This window comes from Jaculus jaculus, chromosome Y, assembly GCF_020740685.1.
Source record: "Jaculus jaculus isolate mJacJac1 chromosome Y, mJacJac1.mat.Y.cur, whole genome shotgun sequence".
Lineage (NCBI taxonomy): Eukaryota > Metazoa > Chordata > Mammalia > Rodentia > Dipodidae > Jaculus > Jaculus jaculus.
The window spans coordinates 4,852,895-4,875,475 of NC_059126.1; the positions used below are offsets into that span (position 1 = coordinate 4,852,895).

A 22,581-nucleotide genomic window follows, 5' to 3' on the forward strand; every position below is an offset into this window, starting at 1 on the left:
TGATTCAGTCTTGTTATGTAAGAGACCATTTAAATTTATATTCAAATAAGACCTTTTCTGAGACACATCCCCTGCCCCCCAATGTCCTTGCATTTAGTACCGTTTTCATGTCCTGAGATAGCAAAGGGCTCTCCTGAGATCCACCACATCATGACACAACATGGCATGTAATACCTCTACCATATACTAAGAGTGTGTAGACCTCCCCAGAGTCACCACATGGCATTTTCCTTTATAAGACTCACACATATCCTGACAGGTTATAGCTGTCCTGCAACGTGTCATGTACTACCACACACTGGCCCTGATATAGCACAGACCTGTCTAGAGGCACATCGTTTCCTAACTTGTGGTGCCACTCACATGTCCAAAGACACAACACGTGTGCTGAGACACTTCCTACCATGACCTGTAGTATCAATCACATGGTCTGAGACACTGAAGATTTGTGCTCAGACACAGCCCGGCAGACTATAGTGTTCACATATCCTGAGGCAGACATAGCTTTCCTATACCACCTCATGTCTGTCCAGTAATACAACTCACATGCTCCAAACAATGCAGACTTTTCTTGGACAACACATCTTTTGCATGTGCTATCCCTCATTTTCCCTAAAGTGGCACAGGCCTGTCCTGACCACATCACTCTGAGACAAACTGTGGTCTGATATGTGATGACCGCCACATATGCTGACCCAGCATAAATTCTAAAACACCTGTTCTCTGCGAATGTGAAAAAGTCTCATGGAACAGCTCATGATATGATCTATAGTACCAAACACAACAACTCTTACACTTTCTCCATCTCTGACAATAGTGCCACTGAGATGTAACATTCACATCTCTCTAGAAATTCCTAATTGTATGGATTCTTGCCTGGCATCTTGTCTCTTACCTGTCGTGGCCTTGCCCAAGGCCTTTCCTTGTCTGGCCTGTTGCCTTATCTTGCCTTGTCTCTTGCCCTTTCTTGCCTTCCTTTACCCTTGCCTTATCTTCCTCTTCCCTTGCTTCATGCCTGGCCTCTTGCCTCTTACCTGGCCTTGCCTATTTCTTGCTCTTGCCTCTTGCCTTGTCTTGTCCGGCCTTGCCATGCCTGACGTCTTGCAATGGCCTCATTTCTTGCCTCTTTTTAGCCTCTTTCCTTGCCTTGTTTCTTGCCTTACTTCTTGTCTTGCCTGACCTTATTCCTTGGTTCAATCCTTGCCTTGCCTCCCTTCTTGCTGCTTGCATGGCCTCTAGCCACTTACCTGGTCTTTTTCTTGCCTGGACCTCTTGCTTTGATTAAACCCTTGTCTTGCCTGGCTTCTTGCCTTGTGTAACCTACTCTCTTGCCTCTTGCCCTGTGTGGTAATTTGAATAGATGGTCCCCAAGATATTCAATATTTTATTAGTTTGTGGTTTGCATCTGCAGCCACAGGCTGGAGGCAGTGACACTGGGGGGAATCTTAAGGTATGGTGGTGGATTTGAGATTTTAATCTAAAGATATGCAGTGTGCCTAGCTGGAGTTACTGAAGTGTGCTCTGCTGTAAGGCTATTGGTTTTTGGCTTGTGCTTCTCTCTCTCTGTTTGGATATGCGAAGGCAAGTAAGCTTCTTCTACTGTTATGGAACTTGTTTATAACTGTGCCTGGCCTGGAAGCTCATCACAGCAAACCTGATGCTGTCTCTACCTTTTTGCCTCTTGCCTTGCCTCATTGGTCGCCTTAGCTTGCCTCTTACTTTACTTGCCTGACATCTTTCCTTACCTGATCCCTTCCCTTTCCTGGCCTCTTGCCTTGCCTTGCCTTACCCCTTCCCTTACATTTCCTGGCCTCTTGTTTTACCTCTTGTCTTGTCATGCCTCTTACCTGGACACTTGCCTTGTCTTGACTTGCCTCTTGCCTTCAGATTCTTGGCAGTCCTCCTGCCATTGCTTCTGAATCCTGGCATTAAAAGCATCTACCACCACAGCTTGGCTCCTTACTTGTTAACATTTTGCCACAGTCCTTGCTACTCAGTTTTCCCCTAATTGTTTGATTTCATGGAAAACATCATGACATTTTCTTTTTTAAATTTTTATTTATTTACTTATTTGAGAGTGACAGACACAGAAAGAAAGACAGATAGAGGGAGAGAGAGAGAATGGGCACGCCAGGGCCTCCAGCCTCTGCAAACGAACTCCAGATGTGTGAGCCCCCTTGTGCATCTGGCTAACGTGGGACCTCGGGAACTGAGCCTCAAACCGGGGTCCTTAGGCTTCATAGGCAAGCGCTTAACCACTAAGCCATCTCTCAAGCCCAATGACGACATTTTCTTTCCAAAATATTTTAGTATGTATCTGCTAAGGACAAAAGTATTTTCAAAGCATGCAATTGCCTTTAGCTCCTGAGCAATCTCTCAAGCCCAGAAATATTCTTTATTTATACATTTTTTTATTTATTTGTTTTCAGAGAAAAACAGAAGAGAGGAAAAATAAAAATAAAAACAGAAAAAATAAAAACGGAGAGATGGAGGAGGGAATGAATGCTTGTGCTCACCAAGGCTCCTAACTGCTGCAAATGAACAATGAACTTCAAATGAAGGTGCCACTTTTTGCATGCAGCCTTATGTGGGGACTAGGGAATCAAACCTCTGTAGTTATGCTTCACAGGCACATATTTTAAACGGGGAGCTATCTCTCCAACACCAAGAGTAGTTACTTAATAATCCTAATAGAGATATAATGCAGAGGAAGTGTAGTGTCATTGCAATATTTTTTGATTAGTGTATGGCCCCCCAATCATGTGTCAGTGTTTCAAGACTCATGTAGTGCATTTTGGTATGTTGCCTTTGTCTGTCATCTATAATGTTCCCCAGCCCTTGTTTTCTGTGACAATCACCCTTTTGAAAAGTCCTGGCAATTTATATTTGAAAGTAACTTTGTATTTGGATTTTTCTTATTGATAAAAGTATTGATACCAATAGTGCTATACAAGTAGAATATTATTTTTTCTTTTGCATTTGTGGTGTATTTGTGTAGTATGTGAAGGGTGTGTATGTGTTGCATATGCATGTGTGTGTGCAAGTGCACCAGCCTTGTCTCCATGCATGTGGAGGCCAGGGGAGTACATTGGGTTTCCTCCCCTAGTGCTCTTCTGCTTTATTTCCCTGACTCACAGGTTGTCACTTACTGATTCTCCAGTTAGACAGCAAGCTGCAAACATGCTCTTCTTTTCCTTCATCAGCACAGGTGTTATAGAGCTGTTTTGACACGTCAGGTTTTGATATTATGACAAAAATCAAAGCCCGTCCTGTTGTTTGTATAGCAAGAACCCTTACCTACTGAGCCATATTCCTAGCAATTTCATTTGAATTTTTAAAAAATAAGTACCTACTGCTTTGGTAAACTAAAAAAAAATAAATAAAGATTACTTAATAATTATTAAAATTCATTTTTTAAATAAGATGGTTGATATTCCTTAAAATGTCTGAAAAAATGGGGATGGAGTGATAGCTTAGTGGTTAAGGTGCTTGCCTGCAAAGGCTAATAACAGAAGTTCTATTCCCCAGTACCCATGTAAACCCAAAAACACAGGTGGCACATGCATCTGGCGTTCATTTGCAGTGTGTAAAGAGTCTGGAAAGCCCAGTCTCCCCCTCTCTATCTATGTTTGCCCGTTCTCTATCACTCCACTGCTCTCTCTCTCTCTCTCTCTCAAATAAATAAATAAAACATTTTACATAGTCTGAAACATTGAAGCAATTATTTGCTGTACTCTGGAGACTGAGGCAAGAGGATTACTTCAAGTTTCAGCCACGACTATATAACAAGACACTACAACACTATATTATAAAACCTCAACCCCATGAAATAAACCAACTATTAGCTGCAAATGTGGTGTCTATGATTCCAGCCATAGGGAGGAGAAGGAAAGAGGAAAAGTAGTTCAAGTTACATTAGGAGTATAAAGTCATCTTGAACTACATTAAAACATCTCCAAAAACAAAACACAAACCCCGACCCTAGTTACATTCCAGCATGTTAGTGTATTCTTACTTTTCTACACTTAACAAATATTATATTTAAAAGTACTAATGCCAGCCAGGTGTGATGCTGCATGTCCTTAATTTCAGCACTCATGAAGCAGAAGTAGGAGGATCACTCTGGGTTCAAACTCATGCTAGGAAAACAGGGTGAGTTCCAGTTCAGCCTGAGCCTGAGTGACTCCATACATCAAAACAAACAACACAAAACAAAAATTTTTAAAGTGAAAGTAAAAGCAGATGGCTGGGGATGTAGGTCTCTGGGAAAGTAACTGTACCCTGCACACAAGCAAGGCCCTAGGTTCCATTCTGTTCTGGAGAAAGTGATACAAGGACAGTGGGAAATAAGGCTCTTTGGGGAATTGTAAGATAAGTGAAATATAAAGTTTGTGTGTTCTTTCTGTTACTTGAATCACATTGCTAGTCTATTTAATGCTTCAGTGCATACTAACATTGACTGATTTTCCAAAGACATGAAGGTCAGAAAAGGAGGAACAAAGAAAATGGCTATATTTCCCATCCTACTGTATTTTATTGAAATACAGACCTGGCCTTATCTTCAGATCTATTCATTCTCCTCCCCTCCTCCCCCCTCTCTCTGTTCTCTTATTATTATTAATCTATTATAACTTCTATTCTGTTTCTCTGTATTTGAAATAAATACATGAAATATTTTTTAATGCACATTCTTTTCTGTTCACCTTACCTGTACCCCTTTTCTGGTGGTGTGCTAGATTTAGGGGTACTATTCCCACCTTTCTCATGCAATAACGTGGGCACTCTCTTGCTGTTCTTTGCAGTCTGCTCTGGGGACCCGATGCCCATCCTCTGCTCATGCCATGCTTTTGTATGCCACCTCTCAAGACTGTAATCCAAAATAAAAACTTTCCTCCCATCAGCTTCTTTCCTTCCGGTGCTTTCAACCTGCAATAGAAACAGCCCAGCAGACCAAAGATTCATAGTGAGGAGGCACGTTTGTTTTATGATCTCTTTGGTGGGTTGGGGTTCATAACTCTGAGAGGGGTCCCTGTCTTGTCCGGTTCCACATTGTTCTGCAGGGGAAGGAAACATCACCTAAAATCTATTTGAAGGGTACAGTGATACTCCTCCCCATAATCTTTCTGTGAACTCCAACAAAGAACATGCATACATACATCATCATGTCATTCACGGAAGGATCACAGGCACCACACCCACAGCCACCGCCTCAGGCTGGGAGCCCTTCACATGGAATCCAGGAGGCTCAGCCTTGTCCTCAGCATGCATGTGCAAGGCCTGGTCAGTGGTGAAGAATCGCCAAGGTAGTGAAGAAAGAATATGCAAATGATGCGCAGAAGGTGAGGTAAACATGTTGCCTGGGCCTCTTGGCACATGCTCAAGGCATTGCAACAGCCAATCCAGGAGGACTCGGAAGTAGGCAGCACCACATGAGCAAGCCCCTTGCTAGGGTGAAGCACCCTAGCTAGGCAGCCTCTGTTCAGTGAGTACTGTGGTGGCGACTGCACTGTGTGCGTGCCCCTAGAGGAGCTCCTGGTGGCTTTCCTGCCAGCCTCGCCATGATGCCCAGTGGAAGCGATGCTGGTGCTTTCTTTGTAAAGGCATCTTCTCGAGACACAAAGGGTGGAAATTGCTATGACTTAAAGGTTGACCCGCCCCTGTAAGGGTCAAAAGTGAACATTCTGCATGCTGAATCACTGAGTTGTTGTACCCCACTGTGTGCCAAGCATGCACCATGCTTTTCTCTTGAGACTCGCCTAGACTGGACACCCACTTTTATGCTGCAACGTAGCTGTGGGTGTGCACACCACAGCCATGCAAGCGGAATAGTGGAGGGACTCAGAGTGAATACGGTGTGACCCCTAATGAAGAAGGTGCTCTCTGGACAAAGCCCATAATGCCTTTCTTCATGCTCACAGCGCGGTTTGTGCAGTTGCTTGAGGAATGTTTTCATTAGCAGAGGCTGGGGATGTACTGTCCACTCCACCCAAACTGCACGTGGACATGGTTGTGGAAGGCTTGCTGCCCCATGCCAATGACTGCTGAGAATACGTGGATGTGCTCCCCCATCACCCACCACTGGTGTGCACCCTGCAGTATGCTTTCATGTCATGGACGCAGATTTTGCTTGCTTTCTTTCAGGAGCAGAGCTCAGAATTTATAACTATTGTGACTGTGGTTGATAACTTGTGGCTTCCTCTGTCTGTGTCCTCAGCTTAATTATCCTGTATGAAAACAAGTAGATGAAGTGTCTGTGTAGTCATATGTGTTGAACACTTCCTTTCACCTATGATACTTATACTGTCCATAAGTCTGTGAATTTGTTTCCTATTACATGACCATGAACTATGAAAACTTAAGGCATGAAAGTGACCTTTCCCATTGCATTCTAAAACATAGCACCTTTTTTTTTTTAGTTTAGTTTTATTTATTTATTTATTTGAGAGAGAAAGAAGCACACAGAGGGAGAAAGAGAATGAGAAAGAAAATGGTGGCACCAGGACCTCCAGCCACTGCAAACAAACTCCAGACACATGCACCCTCTTGTACATCAGGCTTACATGGATCCTGGAGAAACCAACCAAGGTCCTTTGGCTTGGCAGGTAAATGCCTGAACTGCTAAGCCATCTCTCCAGCTCCTAAAACATAGCATCTTGTCAGAGTAAAATTAGTTCTCTTTCTGTAAAGAAACCCACATATACTTACTCTTGGAACTGTGGTGACCATTGTAAGGTTTTCTGTTGGTTGGGTATATCTCCATTGTAATAAATAGAATGTGGGTCAGAGTATGTTGTTCCCTGTTCAGTGTGTATGTATACTTGGTATGAGCTGTGATGGGTTCAGTTGACAGTAAAGTTATTAAAACTGAGCACTACAGTTGGACTATATTCATGTTATATGTATGTTTCCATGCCATTTTTACGGTATGAATTCTGTGTGCTGTGAGAGGCAGGGAGGACATGTGTGTATGTCTGTGTTTAGCTGTCCACAAAAAAATTACTACAGCAGTAAGGAAAACCTCAGTTATTATTCTGTTGCCAGTGGTTTGTATGTATTCTTGTGTTATGATGTCTGATCACCTGAACTGCAGTTTTCAGGAGCCACAGGGAATGTCTGCTCTGAGCTCCAAGGATGACACATGTTAGAGATGTGTGTTTATGATGTTCCTGGGTTGTGAGTTATCCTCCTGAGGTGTTTAAGAGGTTCCTGGGGAACTTAACCCTGGTGTCTGAAGATTTTGCAAACCCACATGCCAGAAATATGCAGTCAAATTACCAACAAAGGCTTAGCATTGTTCTGAAGCAACTTTAATTCACATGTATTCAAATGCTTGCTATAGTGCTGTTCCCTGTTTCTATCAAATCAGTCAACCTGGTAAAATACCATTAATATTAGACATATGAAATGTTTTTAATGAATTTTAGTGAATTCTAAAACTAAAATTGTTTACTTATCTTACAGTAATGGTGGTGAAGGATCAGGAGACCAAAAGATCTAGAGATTTTTGTTTTCATTACACATCAACATGCAGCAGAGGGTAAGAATGCAATCAAAGAAGTAAATGGAAAGTTGATATCCTTTAATAATACCCAAAGGGGGGTCAGGGAAAGAGATTGAGTAAAGGAAAGCTGGAACGAGGACTAATCAAAATCTAAGAGGATATAAATAAATCATATGGAATCCTACATTTTTGGACAATGGAACACTCAGGAGCCATAGATTGTTGCTAGCAAATTTTTAGTGCCTGGGATGGGATACCTCCAGTGAGCTGTTGGCCAGGGAGATCCCTGACGCCCACAAAACATTATAGGCCATTGCCAAGGCCCTCGGTTTCCCACCAGGAATAGATGGAAGACCCTATTGCTGAAGACTCCACATACTTGGGCTGCAAGGCCACTGAGAAATCCTGCTGGAACTGAGCTGATAAACTCCTCCATGTAGACCAAGTGACAGAAATCTGGAAAAAGCCATTCTGCATGCAGCTCAAAGGGAGAAAGTGATACCACCAGTGAAGATACTCAACAGTGGACACTGCAAGCCTTATATTTGTCCAGACAGGTATTGGGAATTACGGGTCAGTGCCCACTAAGAAAAGGAAGAAAGAGAAAACTAATATAAAAGACTTAGAGAAAAGAGAGACTGAAAAAGACAGGGAGAGAAGCTGTAGCAGATTAACGTCAGTCATCATTATACCCTCTGCAATGTCTTTTGGCTCAGGTGTTCCCTGTAAGGACCTGGTGAAGGTTTAGCCATTTGGTCTGCCTTTTAGGAAGTAGAATTTTATGGTATCATTACTGTTTGTGTCTAGATTTGTGTCTCTCACCCATTCCCTTGCCCTTCCGCCCTGCCTTCCCTACCCACCCAATTGTCTAGTCCTCAAGATGCTTGCAGGGTATGTCATTATCTTCAATAGATTCAGGTTATTTGCTGTAGATGAGTGATACTGTGCAGTGATTTTCTTTATGTGATTGGGTGTGTTCACTGAGAATGATCTCTTCCAGGTTCAACCACTTTTCCTCAAATTTCTTTGTGTCGTTTTTTCTTACTGCTGTATAGAATTCCATTGTGTAGATATAACACATCTTAGTTATCCATTCTTCTAGTGATAGACAATCTGGGTTGATTCAGCTCGTAGCTATTACGAATTGAGCCGCTACAAACATGCTTAAGCAAATCACTCTGGCCTGTGGTTTGAAGGTTGTAAGGTAGATGGCCAGTAAGGGAATAACTGGGTCTGTTGGTATTTCTATAGTCAATTTTTTCAGGAGTCTCCATATTGCTTTCCAAAGTTGTTGTACCATCCTGCATTCCCACCAACAGTGGATGAGGGTGCCTGATTCTCCACATCCTCTCCAGCATTTATTTTCATTTGATTTTTTAATGTTTTCTATCCTTACTGGCATAAAGGGGAATCTCATAGTTGTTTTAATTTGCATTTCCCTCATGATTAGGGATGATGAACATTTTCTTAAGTGTGTGTTTGCCATTTGTATTTTCTCCTCTGTGAGCTGCCTGTCCAGCTCTTTGCTCCATTTTGTGAGTGGTCCATTTAACTCTTTATTTGTTAGATTTTTGAGTTCTCTTTATATTCTAGAGATTAGGCCTCTGTCAGATGGATAATCAGCAAATATTCTCTCCCATTCTGTGGGCAATCTATTGGCTTTACTTATTCTTTGATGGTCTGTAAAGAAGCTCTTCAGCTTCATGTGATCCCATCGGTTAAGTGAATGTTTAAGATTCTGAGCTACAGGGGTTTTGTTCAGGAAGTGTTTTTCCATTTCTATATCATGGGAAGTTCTTCCTATATTTTCTTTCAGGAGTAGTCGAGTTTCTGGTCTTATATTGAGGTCTTTGATCCATTTGGACTTGAGTGTAGTGCATGGAGAGATGTGTGGATCAAGTTTCAATTTCCTGCATATGGTTATCCAGTTTCTCCAACACTATCTGTTGAAGATGCTATCTTTTCTTCTGAAAGAAATAAAAGGGATACTATTTGCAAAGGAAGAAGTTAACTTAGCTCTATTCACTGATGACATGATTATATATGTAAGAGACCTGAGAGACTATATCCCAAAACTCCTGAAGGTGATTAATTCATATAGCAAAGTAGCAGGGTACAAATTCAATGCACAAAAATCAGTAGCCTTTCTATATTCAAATGACAAAGATATGGAGAAAGAAATGGGGATGTAGTCCCATTTTCAGTAGCAACACAAAAAATAATAAAATACTTTGGAATAACGTTAACCAAGGAAGTGAAAGTTCTATACAATGAAAGCATAAAAACACTCAAAAAACAAATTGAGGAGTACTTGAGAAAATGGAATGACTCCTTTGCTCCTGGGCAGGCAGAATTAACATTGGGAAGATGTAAATCCTACCAAAGGCAATTTACAGATTTAATGCAATTCCAATTATAATCCCAGCATTGTTCTTCACAGAGATAGAAAAAAATGATCTCAGATTTCATATGAAAGACAGAAGGCCTCAGATATACAAGTATATCCTCAGAAAAAGAAATACATCCAGTGGCATCACCATACCTGATCTAAAGCTATATTACAAAGCCATAGTAATAAAACAGCATGGTACTGGCATAAAAACAGGTGTATAGACCAATGGAATAGACTTGAGGACCCAGACTTTGGGTTAAGCAACTATAGTTACTTGATATTTGACAAAGGCCCTAACAATAAAAAAAATTAGAACTAGAATATAGAAATGCTAAAATTATTGGAAGACGTCTCTGTTAGTCCTTCTAATTGAACATATGAGAAATCATTAATACAGAATTCACAAGTTAACTTTAACAACTTACTAAATCATCACATCTTGTCTGTACAGAGTCTTTGGCACATTACAGAAAATAGGTGTTATATAGGCTACTCTACTATGTAAGAGTTCCTGATACATTCTTACACAAGACATACATTTGCATAATTGTAATAGTGCCCATACTTTTGTATCAAAAGCACTGTAAATGCATATGCCAATTAAATGATATATAATGGACATTCTTAAAACTGTCCATTTTACAGAAAAAAATGTTTGATTTAAGAAATCATATGTCTAAATGAAGAATTTTGGTGTAATTATGTGTATTCAGTAAAGCATATTCCACTGAGTTTAACATGTTGGTAACTTCACCTTTAATCTTTCTAGACTCAGGCTTGGAAATACATTAAATTAGACCATCCCAACAAACTAACCCTGAATATGATAGCTGTTGGGGAACCACCACTTTCAAGAAAAAGATGGAGCATCCAAAGTGTCTCAATATGTATGGGAAGAAAGTGCCCAAACCAATACATCTTTCACAGAAAGTACATATATGTAATTTTTCACTTGTAAATTTGGAGACATAATATTGAAAAACAGCAAAGTTATAGACCTTAGACATTTCTGTTTTTATTTAATTTTCTATGAACAAAATGAAACAGGTAAACTTTAATGATAAGAAATAGTATATAAAATTGCTACAAAATTATACATACACTTACCAGTGGTTTAATTTAAAAAGTTACACCATTTTGCAAAGAACAATGTATGTTTAAAAGAAGTAAATTTTAACCAGTCATATTACCTTTATATACTCAACAAAATACTCAAGAAGGTTTTCCATTGAAATATACATATATATATATATACACATATATGGATGTATATATATGTATATGCATATATATATATGTGTGTATGTATATATATATATATGGCTGGTGGGTGTCACAAAACTTTTGAAATTACTCAATTTTTTCTTACCATTCATAGTGAACTCAGACGATTCACAGTAACTTTTTCCATTAGAAGCCATTTACCTCCTCTTCCCATGACAGTGCTATAAATAAATAAATAAATAAATATATATATATATATATATATATGTGTGTGTGTGTGTGTGTGTGTGTGTGTGTGTGTGTGTGTGTGTATGTGTGTGTGTGTATATATATATATATATATATATATATATATTTCCCCCATTTAAACACATGTGCTTGCCTGTGAACCCTAAGCGTGCATGTTTGACTCCCTGGATCCGATGTAAGCCAGATGAGCACGGTGAAGTATATGGAAGTTCACACCTGAACTTACAGTGGCACATGCATATGACAGATTTTGATTATAGTGACTGGGGGACCTAGCATGCCAATTCTCTCTCTGTGTCTCTTTACTTCCAGTATTTCTTATAAAAAAGACCAGTCCATTGGGCTTTCCATAAAATTTTGAAATAAGATTTGTAAATATTCATATGGAAAATGATTAATCGTATGATTACTAAAGAAGAGCTTTTCAGTTTATCAGATCTGAGTCATATCCAAAAGCCTGATCTAATTGTCCTTATCATTTCACACCACTACTACATAGTTTAGGTAGTCTAGCTTTTTGGTTTTGAGGCAATTTGTTAACCTTTCCAACTTGCATTAAGTGTATAACAAGTTATAGAAAATTTTAATTAACTTTTGGAATCACTCCTGCAGTATAATATTCTAGCCATTTTCAGAGACGATAATGACCTACTGCCATTAAGGCTTGTAAAAGAGCATCACTATTGACAGGTTTTTCTAAATTTCTGCAAAAAACATTGACATAAATAGATGAATTGTCTGGCTTTGTTTGAGTATTCTCTAACTGATTTTTAGCTGGTAATAAAGGTTGTTCTTGTATGTTAAAAGCTAACAAAAACATACTTTCCTATTTGGAAAAATATAAATTCTTCAGTAATACATATTGCTTCATTAAGATTCATAACAACAGCCAGACCTGGAACTGGTATTTAATAAGGTGTACATTAATTTATTTTTTTAATACAGAAGATGGTGGAAATATGCTTAGGGTCAATGTGGGTTCTTCTGGGGAACTCTTCCTCCTTATAAGGAGTCCCCTTTCAAGGAGAGCACGTCCTTATCCTAAGAGATATAATCCTTCTGCTTTAGCAGGAAGCAGCACTGTCATGGGAAGAGGAGGTAAATGGCTTCTATGGAAAAAGTTACTGTGAATGGTCTGAGTTCACTATGAATGGTAAGAAAAAATTGAGTTAGTTCAAAAGTTTTGTGACATCCACCAGCCTTAAAGAAAGCACAGAACTTGTAAAACCAGTGAAAATAAACAGACTGAGAAAAATTCAAATAATTTATGCTTTCCAAAGAAATGTAAGTGAGCTGAGGCATAAGTTTATCCCATGTGCAATATGTGTACAAGTTTGGAATAAGAACAGTTACAAAACAAAGTAATTGAAGTGAATATAGTAATAAAATAGTCATTCTCTAAAATGAAAATTACAGCATTTTTTTTTTTCATTGACATTTTCATTATAGCCCATGCTGACCTTGATTTCACTATGTATTTCCCAGGCTGGCATTGTACTCACAGCAATTCCTTTATCACTGACCCCTAAATAGTAGGACTAAAGGCATTTTCCAACATGCAAATGTATAAAATTACAACCTTTCTAGCTCAAAAAATGCAACAGAAAAGTTTATAACACAGTCCAACAAAGAGAAAGACAATCTAATAGAAAAGTATGAATGAGAATTTGAAAATATTCAGGACATGATGGGATCAAACATAAGAATTCAGGGTATAGTAGAAGCTATAGAACATAATCAAGAGTCTTAAGAGGTGTTTTCAACAAAATCGTAGAAGAAAACTTCCCCCACATTAGGAAAGAGATGCCAATGCAGACAATGTAATCCTTTAGAACACCAAACAGCCCAAACCTCAACAGCCCCTTTCCTTGCCATATTATAATTAAACTACTAAACTTACAAACCAGAGAAAATATATTGAGAGAAATGAGAGAGAAAAATCAAGTTATATACAAAGGCAAACCCATCAGGATCACAGCAGATTACCCAACACAAACTTTAAAAGCCAACGGGGTTAGACTGAAAGATAAAAGCTGTCAAGCAAGGTTACTTTATCCTGAAAAGCTATCCATTCAACTAGTCAGAGAAATAAGGACATTCCTCAAGAAAAGCAGGCTAAAGGAATATTTGAAGACAAGCCCAGCTCTATAGAAAATACTTGAAAGAATCCTCCATGCGGAAGAGAAAAAAAATGCACATATAAGGAACCTAGATAAAAAACAAATCATACCCAAATACTAGTTAATACAAGAGAGCAAAGGTAAAACCAGAAGAACTATAAAAAGGCAAAAATAAATGCATACCTTTCTGTAATATTTCTTCTTATCAATGGCTTCAATGCCCCAACAAAAAGACATAAGTTTACAGGCTGAGGTAAACAGAAGGATCCTTCAGTTTGTGGCCTCCAAGAAACTCATCTTTCTACAAAGGATGGACATTATCTTAGGGTGAAAGGTTGGAAAAGAATGTTTCAAGTAAATGGACCTAGACAAGGAGGGGCTACTAATCTAATATCTGACAAGGCATACTTCAGACCAACATTAGTTAGGAAAAGTGAGGAAGGTCACTTTGTATTGATTAAAACACACTCCAACAGGAGGATATTACAATCCTAAACATATATGCACATAACATGGGGGATCCCAACCTCATCAAATGCTACTAGAACTAAAGTCACAGATTAAACAAAACACAGGTGTAGTGTTTGACTTCAACACCCCATTCTCATCAATTGACAGGTCATCCTGGCAAAAAAATAAACAGAGAGGCATCTGGATTAAATGAGTTCATAGAACAAATGGACCTAACACATATATGAACATTTCATCCAAATGGTGCAAATTATACATAGTTTTCAGCAACACATGGAGCCTCCTCTAAAATATACCTTGTATTAGGAAACAAAGAAAATCTGAACAAATACAGGAAAACTGAAATAATTCCTTGCATTCTATCCGACCACTGTGGAATCCACCCACAAATCAATAGCAAGAAAGACTATAGAGCATTCAAAAAATCATGGAAACTAAACAATACATACTAAATGATGAATAGGTCAATGAAGAAATCAAGAAGGAAATCAAAAAATAGAGTCAAATGATAATGAGAACACAACATACCAAAATCTCTCAGACACAATGAAGGCCGTACTAAGAGAAAAATTTATAGCTTTAAGTGCTGACATTAAGAAATTAGAAAAGTCTCAATAAAATCCTAATGCTTCAGCTTATAACCTTGGAAATAGAAGAACAAGGCAAACTGAAAATCAGTGGACAGGAAGAAATAATAAAGATTAGGGCAGAAATTAATAAAATAGAAACCAACAAAAAAATTCAAAGAATCAAGGAAACAAAGAAGTGATTCTTTGAAAGGATAAACAAGATTGATAAACTTTTAGCAAAAGAAAGAGAGAAGAGACACAAATTCATAAAATTATAGATGAAAAAGGCAGCATCACAGATAGTGATACAGATACCAGAGAAATTCAAGAAATCATATGAACAAAATATAAAAACATATACTGCAATAAGTATGAAAATCTAAAAGAAATGGATGATTTCCTTGTTTTATCTGGCCTACCTGAATTAAATCAAGATGAGATTAATCACTTAAGTAGACTCAAAACAAGTATGGAGATCCAAGCAGTCATCAAAAAATCTCCCAATTAAAGAAAGTCCAGGCCCAGAGGGATTCACTGATAAATTCTACCAGACCTTCAGTGAAGAACTCATGCTATTGCTTGTTAAACTTTTATATAAGATAGAAAAATAAGTAATTCTACCAAACTTCCTCTATGAATTTAGGAACACACTGACACCAAAGCCAGACAAAGATAGAGAAAAAGAAAATTACAAACAAAACTCCCCCATGAACATAGTTGCAAAAATTCTCAGCAAAAAGCATAAAGGAAGTGAAGGATTTCTATAATGCAAACGTTAAGTCACTCAGGTGAGAAATTGCAGAAGACACTGAGAAATGTAAAGACATCCATTTTTCTTAGATCAGAACAAGCAATATTGTGAAAATGGCAATCTTACCAAAAGAAATCTACCCATTTAATGCAATCACCATCAAAATTCCAATGGCATTCTTCACAGAAATAGAAAAACAATCTAAAAATTCATTTGGAAGCACAAAAAATATCTCAAATATCTAAAACAATACTAACTAACAAAAATAAGTCTGGTCATATCAACATACCTGATTTAAAAGTGTACTACAGAGCCATAGTAACACAAACAGCATGGTCCTGGCAAAAAGCAGACATGTAGATCAATGAAACAGAATAGAGGATTCAGATGTAAGCCTGGGTAGCTATAACCACCTGATATTCAATAAAAATTCCAAAAATAATCATTGGATAAAAGACAGCCTCTTCAGCAAATGGTGCTGGGAAAACTGGAAATGTATCTGTAGAAGGTTTCCATATTATTCATTTATATACACTTAGATTTCATTATCCTTCTCTCAACCTTTCCTTTACTCAATCTCTTCCCCTAAACTCACTTAGGCCATTTCACCCCCATTAATTTATTTTTCTACTTACATATATGCAATACCATCCTATTAAGTACCCCTGCTCCCTTCCTTTCTCTTCCCTTTATATTTCTTTTCTAGCTTACTGGCCTTTGCTAGTGAGTTTTCTTCCTACTCACACAGAAGTTCAATCATCTGTAGCTAGGATTTCTTATGTGAGAGAGAATATGTGGTGCTTGGCTTTCTGGGTCTGGGTTACCTCGCTTAGTATAATCCTTTCCAGATCCATCCATTTTCCTGCAATTTTCATAACTTCATTTTTCTTCATCACTGAATAGAATTCCATTATATCCTTGCTGATTTTTGCCAGGCACTTGTTTCTGTCTATGAGTAGAGTTATTATTTTCATGTTTTTCTCTTGTGAATTTGATTCTTTGCTGGGGGTGGCTTATTTCTGATAAGACAACTTTCAGTATCCTTCAGACCAAAAATAAAATAAAATAAACTTCTGTAACAACAACCATACAAAAGTAGAGAAGATACAGGGAATACACTTAAAATTGACTAAAGTTAACTACTATACCAATGACTGTAGGACAGAAAATGTCATCAATAGTGTAGAGTATGTTAGGAAGAAAAAAAAAAAAAAAAACTATGGTTAAATTATCTAAAGCAGAGGAAAGCCACAAATCAGAAAAAAAAAAAAGGAAAGAAAAATACATAGATTAAAAGGAGAATTTTGGCTGGATAGATAGCTCAATGGTGAAATGTACTTGCTTGCCATCCTTCACTCCCTGAGTTTCAATCCACAATCCCCATGTAAAGTTAGATAGACGAATTGGTACATGTGTCTTGTGTGTGTTCTCAGTTGCAGAAGGAACTCATGTCCCTATTCTCTCAGAGTCTCTTGCTCTCTCTTCTTGCTTCTCCATCCCTTACATTCCCAGCTTGATCATATTCTTTTTTCTCATTCCCTCTCTCTGCTTGCAAATAATTAATTGAACATAGTTTTAAAATGAGACTTTTTGAAGAGGAAAGAAAAAGCAAGACATAAAATCTGTGCAATTAAGAAAAATGCGATAAGCTAAATGTATCAAAAGCAATATAAATAATGCTGATGGGACAGGTGGTTTATTAAGCTAAGATTCATGTTCAAGCATGAGAAGACAAAGGGACCTGATACAGCCTGAGTTAAAATTTATAGAAACCATACCAACAGATGGTCACAGACATACATATCTGTGTCTATAACACCATTCCTGTGGGGTACAGAGACTGAAGACTCACTGAGGGTCTCAATGGCAAGGTCAAACTTCATTAAGAGATTCTGTTGAGAGGAATAGAACATATTACTGGGTGGTAGAGGGTAAATCCAATGTTCTCCAAATGCCACATGTGACCATGCAGTGTGCTGCCTTAGCAAATACACATAAGTACATTACATACCACACATCTCCAACACATTACCCATAATATCCACATGTAAAAATAGCTTCCTAATTCAAATAATGTCACAATAATACTAAAAATGATACTCCAGAAAATGCAAAAAAAAACCCACAAAACTATCCCTCTCTCTAATACTAAAAATGATACCCCAGAAAATGCAAAAAACAAAACTATCCCTCTCTCTAAAACTGTGGGATTGAGTAGTCCTTTTTTTTTTATGAGAGCCAGTCTACCTGGAGTAAGTTGGAGTTTCAAAGTTGGTTAAACTTGCATTTCCTTGATGACTAAGACATCAAACAACATTTTAAGATGTTTATTTTATTTCTTACTTTGCAAATTCTGTTCACTTCCCTGCTCCATTTTTAGTGGTTTGATTGATTTTTTTTAATTCTTTGTAAATTCTAGCTGTTGATACACTGTCAAGTGTATATCTGGCAAATATTTTCTCCAAGTTGGTTTGCTTGTCTATACAATGGCTTTTTGGTTCTATCAAATCTAATATGAAGCCAGTAGGATCTATTCAGAAAGTCTTTCCCTATGACTGTATCTTTGAGTGGTCTCCTTGTTTTCTTCCAGTTATTTTAGAGTTTGGGAGTCTAAAGTTCCTTGACCCATTTGGAATTCATTTTTATGCAGGATGAGAGAAAAGGGTCTAGATTCATTCTTCCATGCGTGGTAATCCAATATATCCAGCACTATTTGCTGAAAATGGAGTCTTCCATTCAGTGTGAATTTTGTCTATTTTGCCAAAGATCAGGTAGCTGTAGTTACTTGAACTTAGAATTGGGTCTAAGTTCTCTGTCATTGATCTGCATCTGTTTTGTGCCAATGCCATGTTTTTTCTTTTTCACTACTGTGGTTTTACATTATATTTTGAAATCAAGTGTGGTAATACCTTCAGTATTATTTCTTTTTCTGATAAATTTTTGGATATTTCTGATATTTTGTGCTTCTATATTAATTCTGAGACCATGTTTTTTAACTATGAAGAAAGTGGCTGGATTTGTAATTGTAATTCTGTTGAGTCCATGTAATATTATTAGGTAGAATGGCCATTTTCATGATAGTAATACTGTTAATTCATGAGCATGAGACATTTTACCATCATCTCCTGTCTTCTTCGACTTTCTTTATTGATTATTTTAATGTTCTCACTGCATTGTATTTCCCTTTTATGGTTAGGAATATTCCAAGATATATATGGCCATTATAAACATTACTGACTCCCTGAATTCTTTCTTCAAATGTTCACACTTGGCATACATAAAGGGTACTGAGTTTTGTGTGTTAATTTTATATCCTGCCACTTAGCTGAAAGAATTTATCACCTGTTGTAGTTTTTTTTTTTTTTTTTTTTTTTTTTGTGTGTGTGTCTTTAGTGTCAGTTAAATATAGAATTATATCATAGCAAATATGGCTACTTTGACTTTTTCTTTTGGAGTATGTATCCCTAACTTTCTTTTGTTTTGTTGTTTGAGATGAAACTTTTACTATTCTCTTAAAACACTGTAATGAGAGAGTGTACCCTGTCTCATTTCAGACCTTTGTGGAATGTTTTCATAATTTTTCCCATTTAAAATGATATGGACCTTAATTTATCTAGACCTTAATGTGATGAAATATGATTTCTCAGTCTCTTCAGTGTTTTAATTATGAAGCTTTGTTGCATTTTGTCAAAGGCATTTTTCTGCATATATTGGAATGATTATGGGATGCCTGTCTTTAAGTCTGTTTGTGTGATAAATGATGATTCTCAGTTACTATGTGTGAACCATCCCTGTATCTCGGGGAAGAAAGTTATTGGATAGAGGTGGAAGTGATATTGGATTCTTGTGTTCTTGGATGAACTTGCAAAAATTTTATTGAAAAATTTTCATCCAGTTTTATTAGGAATATTGGTTTATAATTTTCTTCTGATTCTGCTTGATTTGTTATTATTCATTGAAGAAGTTCAGATTTCCTATTAACCATTGTGTGAAATGACTAGAGAAGTGCTGGTTTAGTTCTTTAATATTAACGTTTGGTAGAATTTTGCAGTGAGTCTCTCTGTGCCTTGACACTTATTGGTTGAGAATCTTACATTAACATTATTCTTTTTAGATATTTTTAGATTTCTTATGGTAATACTTTGTGGTTTAGTTTTGTTGTTGTTGTTATTGTTTTGTTTTGTTTTTCAGGGTATGGTCTTACTTTGGTTCAGGGTGACCTGGAATTAACTGTATAGTCTCAGGGCAGCCTCCTCAACTCACCACAATTCTCTTCACAAGTGCTGGAATTAAATGTGTGCATCACCACACCTGGATTTTTTCTTTTCTTTTCTTTTCTTTTTTTAAGTAGCGTAGTCAAGAAGTTCATCCAGTTCTTACAGATTTTCCAATTTTGTTCCATACAGATTTATAAAATATGTGCTTCTAAGTCTCATAGTCATTGTTTCTGTTGTACCATCTTTTCCATTTCTTATCTTGCTGGTATTCTATATTTTTCTTTTGATGAATTTGGCCATTTTTCAGTCTTGTGTATTAGTACATTTTAATTTAAAGAGCCATATAATAAGAAGTTTTGTTTGTTTCAACTTTGTTGGTTTCTGCTCTAATATTGGCTATCCTTTTTCCTCTAATACTTTCATATTGGACTGTTCTTATCTTTTTTAAAGTATACAAAAGGTTATTTTATTACTTATTTAAGCTCTCTGTATTTTTGTAATGTAAGCACATAGAGACATATACATCCCGATTACAACTGCTTTCCTTCTATCCCATAATTATTGGTAATTATGCTTTCATTGGCATTTTGTTTGAGTAATTTTCATTTTTTAAATTTTCTTTCTATCATCCATTCATTGGTTAATTATTAGTTGTCATGCTCTGAGTTTTGGCATATGTTTGTGTTTGCTGGTACTGATTTCAGTTTTATTGCATTATAATCATGTTTGATGTAGTAAATTATGTCAATTTTCCTGAGTTTGTGGAGAGTTCCTTTAGGTCCTAATACATGATCTATTTTAGAGAAGGATACATGAGCTATGGAGAAGAATGTGTGTTCTGTAGAATTTGACTGGAATGTTCTATAGATATCTATTATTGCATTTTTTCTAGGGTGTTTAGTTCCATTTATTTTCTAGTTTACTTTTAAGTTTTTGTTCTGATGATCTGTCTGTTGGCACTTGTGGGTTATTAAAATCTCTCTCTGTTAATATGTGGAGATTTCTTTGATTTAATGTCAAGTTGATTTTGATTTCTAAAATTTATATACTTTTGTTTGATTCTTGTATTTTTATGATTGTTATATCTTTTAGTTGAAGTGTTTGTTAATAACTACAATGTGTCCATCATGTGTTTTGAAAGTTTTTGGCTGAAAGTCTTACATTACCAAATATTAGTATAGTTATACCTGCTTGTTTCCTTTTTACTTTATTTTTTATTTCACTGGACTAATTTTTCCATCCTTATCTATCTTTAATGGTAAGTTGAGTTTATTGTAAATAGAAAAACAATGATTTTTGTTTTCTGAACCATCCTGTTAATCCATATCTTATGATTGAACAGTTGACTCCATTGATGCCCAGAGTTCTGGTGAAGAGGTATGAATTATTACCTGTCAAGTTGGATTGGCCTTTTCTTAATCTCCATATGCATTCATGTCTTTTCTATATTTGATCATTATTTTTCCTTTTGTATTCTCTTGCTTATGATTGTTCTTGTCTTTAGTGTGAAGTATTCCACCCAGTGTACATGTTGAGCTGTCTTAGGACTGTTAAATTCATAAAGTTTTCTTTTATTGGGGAAATTTTTTTCTTTTGCCTTTATGATGAGGGATAATTTTGATAGGTGTTGTAGTTTCATTGGGAGTCATGTTCCATCAGAATTTTAAATGCTCCTCTCTAAGCCCTTCTAGCTTTTAGTTTTCCTGGAAAATGGGATATAATTCTAATATTCATGCTTTCTTTGCTTTTACAATTTTTGAGATAGATAGATGACATATATATGTATTTATGAAATACACAGAAAGAGACACACACCAGGGGAGCCAATTGTGGGCCCTTAGGATTCACAGGAAGGAACTTAAACCACAAAGCCATCTCTCTGACTCTGTCCATACCATTTAAACTGATTAAATGTTTTTCTCTTAAAGCTTCTCACTGTGTGTGTTTGTGTGTGTGTTTATGTTGCAAATACAATTTGACATGTGTAATTTCTTCTCTGATCCGGTCTATTTGATGTTCTGTGCGCTTCCTGTACCTGGATAGGCCTTTTGTTAGTAAAATTTAGAAAACTTTTAAAATAACTTTATTGACATTAACTTGTATTTCCCTAACACTATTCTCTTTCTACTTCTTAAATGCCTATGGTGTTTATGTTTGTTTTTTAACTCTTGCTTGTTCCTACCTTTTTTTTTTTTTTTTTGAACATGTCATTTATTTTTGGACTTCTAAACTATTTCCTATGACTTATCTTCAAGCTTTGATATTCCACATTATCATTTTGTTGGTGAACCTTCCTTGGGATCCTTTTAAATAGGTTATCTTATTTTTGTTTTCTATTGTCTATTTACTTATTTGGGACAGAGGAGTTGCAAATGTTGTGCTAGGCCCCGATGTACCTGAAAATAAGCACTAGACACATGATTCATTTTGTGTACTTGGCTTAACATAGATATTGGAGAGTTATATCTCATTGGAAAGTCTTTTCAGAAAAGTCCCTTTGGCCTATGATCAGCCTCTCCAGATCCACGGACATTTACTGATTTACTTGCTGGATTTTAGGGAGCCGGGGTGACAAGGTCTTCCCTCTTCCTTTTTCTTGGATAGCAGTTACAGAAACACGTGGCTGTTAGTGAAGGATTTGGAGATTTTTGAACCAGTTTAGGCCTTCCAGTTCACACATGAAGTGCATTTAGCTACTGATCCATCTCTCCTTCCCTTTTTACCATTTTGTGGGGGTTTGTTTTTGCTGTTGTGTCATGATCATTTCATATAATCTTGAATTCAAATTCTATACATAGCCAAGGCTGCCCTTTAAGTTTCATCATTCTACTGCCTCTTCATAGGTGCTGGGATTACAGGTTTTCCTTACTGTTAGAGGGTGTGATTTCTTCTTCCCCAGAAAATACCGTTAAAAGGGATCCTTGCTAGAGTCTGCAATGCAATGCTTGTACTTGTGATCTCTGAAAATGAAAGGAGCTGAGTTTAGAAAAAGGGAGGGAAAAAGAAACTTGAAGAGTCAATGTGTTTTTGATATATTATCTTAGGTTTCAAAGGTCTAATCAAGATTTAATGATGTAATATATTCTC

The 22,581-nt window shown here is 36.9% G+C and overlaps 1 non-coding gene across 1 annotated transcript; it reads right to left on the reverse strand.

The window, feature by feature from the left end:
• Window positions 1-11,983: 11,983 nt before the first annotated feature.
• Window positions 11,984-12,111, reverse strand: LOC123457138. The gene has a single exon (XR_006634912.1). It is a non-coding gene; the product is annotated as a small nucleolar RNA SNORA33 (small nucleolar RNA).
• Window positions 12,112-22,581: the final 10,470 nt, after the last annotated feature.